Source organism: Chinchilla lanigera, unplaced genomic scaffold, assembly GCF_000276665.1.
Source record: "Chinchilla lanigera isolate Chin_1 unplaced genomic scaffold, ChiLan1.0 scaffold00021, whole genome shotgun sequence".
Taxonomy (NCBI): Eukaryota; Metazoa; Chordata; class Mammalia; order Rodentia; family Chinchillidae; genus Chinchilla; species Chinchilla lanigera.
In genome coordinates, this window is record NW_004955422.1 from 24,452,314 (window position 1) to 24,458,313 (window position 6,000).

At 41.7% G+C, this 6,000-nt stretch overlaps 1 protein-coding gene across 5 annotated transcripts in view; it reads right to left on the bottom strand.

Annotated features, from left to right (window-relative positions):
• Positions 1-5,366, bottom strand: part of Manbal (mannosidase, beta A, lysosomal-like) — a 28,008-nt gene extending 22,642 nt beyond the window's left edge. Inside the window, exon 1 of one of the 5 annotated variants that reach the window (XM_005384710.2) lies at positions 5,304-5,366. The gene's annotated coding sequence lies outside the window, so the exon portion shown is untranslated. Of the gene's footprint in view, positions 1-3,331; positions 3,558-5,223 lie in introns of those variants that run through there. The other 4 variants (XM_005384712.2, XM_005384711.2, XM_005384713.2 and 1 more) reach the window with 4 other exon arrangements.
• Between the last annotated feature and the right edge of the window lie 634 nt (positions 5,367-6,000).

Consider the following 6,000-nt stretch of genomic DNA (forward strand, 5'->3'; position numbering starts at 1 on the left):
CCCAACATAATTATGTTACCTCCAGTACAAAATAAATAGATAAATAAATAAATAAAAATAAAAATCATAGGTCTCAGTATCTTAGGATGTAATATACACAGTGACATTCTGAACCTCAGTATTTTAAATATCACTGAAAGGATGGAGGTAATAAAATGCTGACCTAACTAACTTTGGAAATGAGAGGAGTCTATCAAAGTAAAGGCAAAATGAGCTATATATACAAATAATAATCTAGTTGATAAAGTTGCTTCCCATGGGGGACACAGGTAAGCCATTCTAAAACCTGTACACCAGAATTAACACGTAAGTAAAGAGATGGTAGAAGTCACGTTTGTCAGAGGTTCAGTGAGGAGGTTACAGGTAACGAAGAGAAGAAAGCTAGTAAAATCCATGTAGTAATGAATAAGAATTGGAGACATGAATATGTTCAACTTAATACAGATACTACAAGTTACATACGGAAATATCCACAGACGTGTGTGTGTGCGTGCGTGTGTGTATCTTGCTCTGTGCACTGAGCGGGCCCAGAAGCAAGGACATCACAGAAGGAAGGAATTGTTTCTTGCCCAGGTCTTGGATTGTGGGCCATTCTCTAATAAAAGGAACCAGGGCTCCTTGGGAAATGGCAGATATAAAGGATGAGCATGGAGTAGGAAGTATGAAGGTGTTTTTAAAAAAGCAAATAAAAATATTACATGCACAAATATGCTAAAATGAAACCCACCATTCTATATACCAGTGGTGGCGAACCTATGGCATGTGTACTGCAGCAGGCTGTTTATATCACTGAAAGCTCTAGAGGTTCACTATCACTGCTATATACCTAATATGCACCAACAAACAAACAACAAAATGTTGAGGGGAGTATGTCACAGGGAAAGCTCCCAAAGGCCAAAGTTGGAATAATTAGAGTAACAAAGGAGTGCCAGATTATAACCCAAAGTATACAATAAATATCCATGAGTCTATATTGATGCAAATAAATAAGAAATAACTGAAGAATAGACAAATCTCCCATTGAGAATTTCAAATAATTTATGCAGATCCTCTGCCTTTAAGTGTGAGGCCTAATTCCACACTCGTAAGTGTGGGCTACACATAATGACTTTCTTCTAAGAGTACAGTATGAAACTGGGAGGAAGGAATTTACAGTAAACAACAACACTGGACTACTATGTCAAGGGTTAACATTTTCTTGGTTACTTTTTTCTCGCTGCTGGGACAAAATACCTGACGCCCAAAATTAAGGAAGGAAAGGTTTATTTCGCTTACAGTTCGTGGAAGTTTCAATCCGTACTTGGCAGATTACAAGGCAGAGTGGCACGTGGCAGGGGCTGCATCTCAGGGTGGCAGCACACAGCTAAGCCGCAAGCACCCACCAGGGAATGGGGCAGGAATGCCCCAAGCACTCTTTTCCTGTCCCTTACATATGCAAACTATCCACTGGGGGGGGGGGGCGGGATGCAGCTCTCACACCCATATTCAAACTCTAATAGCCTGCCCAGGGCCGCAGGAGGCTTTGGGGGGACACACAGACATAAACCGTAACAAACATCAACAATAATAATTCATATTGATTCTGTGTACCCTCGAGCCTTAACTTTTATGGTTGTTCTCCCTAAAACCCATATGCCTAGTCTAATTGTGAAGAAAATAGACAAATTCCAATTGGAGGGTTATTCTGCAAAAGTCTGACCAGTAATCCTTACAACTGTCAGATCCACCTAAAACAGGGAAAGTCTGAGAAACTGTCACAGCCCAGAGGAGCCTAAAGAGACATGGTTACTAAATAACTGTCAGCTGGGCATGGCAATATGCACCCGTAATCCCAGAACTCTAGAGCTGAAGCAGAATTGCAAATTCAAGCCAAGACCTGGCAATTTAGTGACTTAGAATGACACTGTCTCAAAAAATTAAAAATAAAAAAGGGCTGGGGATATAGTTTAATATGAAGTGATGGAGTCAATCCCCAGTAACACACACACACATACACACATACAAAAATACTGTGGCATCCTAGATGGGATACTAATACAGAAAAGGAATATTAGGGGAAAACTGAGAAAATCTGAATAATGTATGGATTTTAGTTCATAATAAATATCAATATTGATTCATTAATTTGACAAATATACCATATGGGAACTCACTGCAGTACCTTCACAATAACTGCAAATCTAAAATTGTTCTAAAATAAGATTTTTAAAAATAAGTCAACATTTCAAAATGAACAACCATGGAGACATGTATAGTTCTCAAGTCTTTGCAAATATGAAATGTCTTCTAAGACTGAAAAGGCCAGATTCCAAAACTGTCAGAGACTTCACCATCTCCCAAACTTTCCCCCAAAGGTGTACAGTATTTTGGCATGGGGATTCTTGGCTTCTAGTGACAAGGTTTTCAAATTCTGTTCTGAGAATTCAACTGAAACTGCCTGGGGATTGAAAACCAGTGTCAAGAGGTAATGCCTTATAGCAATGTGCTGTACACCGAGATTTATCCCACTATCACAAATTCCCAAAGCTGCTCAAAATTGGGTTAGAATTTTGTCTGATGGAAAGCCAAGCCATCTGCCAGGCCAGAGTCATCAGTGACTGGTAAACTGAAACTGTTATGTAGATGTCTTGAAAATAAAAAAAAAAATTGTTTTTTGGCAGTATTGCAGATTAAACTCAGGGCCGCGCACATGCTAGGCACATGGTCTACCACTGGGTTATATTTCCCAACACTGTTTATTTTGAGACAGGACATTGCTAAATTGCCCAGACTGGTCTCAAAGTAGTGATGCACTTGCCTCAGTCTCCCAGGTGGCTGGGGATTACAGGCTTACACCTTCATATTCAGCCAAAACATAATTATTTCAAATTTGCTGTGACTATAAAATATGACTGTTTTTTTCGTTTTGGGGGTTTTTTTTGAGACAAAGTATCACTGTGTAGTTCAGGCTGGCCTTGTACTCACTATGTAGCTCAGTCTGGCCTTGAACTCACAACAATCCTCCTACCACAGCCTCCCAAGTGCTGAGGGATTACAGGTGTGTGCCATCATGTCTGGCTTTAAAAGTGTGAGATTCTACACAGTTGCTTCCACTACGTGTGGGATACATATCCATGGGGGATACATGCCAAGACCCCTAGTAGATACCCATAACTATAGATAATACTGAATGCTAAAATATACTGTTTCTTCCTTTCTATAAAGTTTAATTTACAAACTAGGTACAGTAAGAGATTAACAACAACAATTGATAATAGTATGATTCTAACAATATACTGGAATAAAAATTATGTGAATACAATCTGTCTTTCAAAATCTTTTCTGTACTTACCCTTCTTCTCGTGGTGTGAGATGATACAATGCCTACATGACGAAATGAAGTGAATGACACAGGTACTGTAACATGGGTAGGCTATCACTGACCTGCTGAGGTCAGAAGGACAATCTGCTTCAGTGATCTTGGACCACGGAGCCACATCAATATGGATGACTGGGTATCAGAAGCAAATGATGAATCCCCTACAGTTGAAGGTGTTTTGTGGACACCTCTTGGAAGAACACTGTAATGGGAAGTTGTCTCTTTTTAATTCATCAAAGTGTTGCCATAGAGGATGTAATCCTTCAGTGATTATCTGGGGGACTTTAACACTGCATTCTACCCAAGGATGGTATTCCCTAATTTTGTCCTTTCGAGTCTATAAAATCTGCAACCGTTCAGCCAATTTCCCTAATGTCCACATTGTTTCTGCTTCAGTTTCTTATCTTCCCCCTTTTTGCAGAAGGCTCAATCCATTTTCTAATTCCACAATTGTTAACACTTCTGCATGGCCTTCAATATGTTCTTCCACTTCTGCTGGAAATCTTTCAATATGCTTTTCCACTTCTGCTGGAAATGTGGCAGAAGCTTCTTCATCAGGGGATGCAGCCTCTCTATCCATTTTTCTATTTTTCAATTCAAATCTATTCCTGAACCAGTACAAGCATCCCTTACTTAGAGGGAATGGTTCCACGTTACCCATTTCAGGGACTCCCTTGCTGAAGTTTCCATATACACTCAATGCTTTCTGGTGCAACACATTTCCATTAACTGGAACATATGTTCTGTTGATGTCTTCCACCCATACATTTTTTTTTTTGTTTTTTGTTTTTGTTTTTTGTTTTTGTTTTTCTACTGCACCGGGAACAGAACTCACGACCTTGCGCTTGCCGGGCAGGCACTTTGCCGCTGAGCTAAATCCCCAGCCCCACACCCATAAATTTAATGTCGTCTGTATCTTATCTAAGCACCTATCACACACTTTGGTTGTAACTTTTGCAATCTGAAATGTGCTAGCAAAAACATTTTCCTTCTTCACAATCTCATAGATTCATTCATACAGTAGATTTTAGCAACATATCTGATTTTTTTCCTCATTAAGTCAGAACTTTCACCTTTTCACTTAAAGGAAGCATTTTCTACCTTCTCTTTGGCGTATTCAAATTGATAGCATCACTACTCTTGAGCTTGGGGCCCATTATAAGATAAAATAAGGGCTGCTTGAACACAAGTACTGTGGTACTGCATAGCTGATCTAATAACAGAGATGGCTATTAGAAGACTAATGAGTGGGTGACATATACAGCATGGATCCGCTGTACAAAGGGATGACTGAAATTCAAGGCAGGACAGAGGAAAGGCTCAAGATTTCATCATGCTACTCAGAATACAAATTTAAAACTTATTACCTGCTTATCTGGGGAGTTTTTCCACTTACTATTTTCAGACCACAGGTAAGCAAAATAGCGGGAATACAGTGTGAGACTACTGTATTCAGAGAATCAATTCGCCTCAAATTCCACTGAACACCGGAGCACTTTACATTCACTGTCTCATTTCATTCTCTGAACACGTCTATACGCCCAGTTTACACAGGAGAAACGGAGGACCAAAGAGGAAAGACGACTTGCCCAGCGTTCACAAAGCAACACTGGGCAAACACGGGATCCGAGCCCCAGCCACACTGACTCCCGGGGTGCGGCTCCATCTGCGGCGGGGAAGGCCAGGACGTGGCCGGGGAGCCCGAGTTCCGGCCCAGGCTCGGAACTAAAGGGTGGACAGCAGCAGGCGAGGCCTTCCGCAAAACTGCAATTCAAACTTCCCACGGCAAGTAACTTCCCACCACACGCCACAGGAAGTTATTTATGCCTCCTGCCGAGCAACGCCTGTCTTGGCACCAGACCCACCCTTTCTCTCGGTTCCCTCTGCTGCTCCAACTCCGCCCCACAGAGAAACGCCGGACACCTGCGGGAACCTCAGCGCTTACCTCCTGTGCAGCCGCGCCGCTCCCCGGAAGTAATTCCTCAAGACCTCAAGCCCCGGAAGTGACGCACCCCAAGTAACCAGAGGCTTCAGTTCCTCCCGCCCCGCGTTGCTAAGTTTGTGGCAAGCTTGGCAGCCGCACTTGATCGGAATTTTGTCCCCTACTGTGTGGTTTTCAGCCGCACAGTTTTAGGGAAGAGAGATCTAGACTCCCTGGATTCTCCAAACTGTTTATCATTTAGCGCTTTAAGCAAACGTTTGTAGAAGCCTTACCAGGCCGTGAACTAAGAAGGAAAACAGAAACACTTGTTATAATTCAGGCAGAAGCGAATCTCTAGACTTAGTTTAAAAAAAAAAAAAAAATCCACCGAGTTACAGTCTGTTGGAGGGATGGAGGGTGACAGAGTGAAATAACTAAATGAATGTGGAACCATACGCGATAACTGACAACGGTATGATTGAGAAAAGGGTGGGGCAAGTAGTTGGGGGAAGAAAGAAGATCTAGTTTAGATGGAGTGTGGTAACCAGCCCACATGGACTAGGATAGTTTTTGGTTCCTGATACTCCACGCTTTGTAATTCCCTTCCACAGAGAGTAGGGCTGAGCAGTGGTAGGATATTGCGGACTATGAGTTTCAAGGTTAAATCACAAAAGACACTGAGCTTCCTCTTTGCTCTCTCTTGATCACTCATAGGAAATCC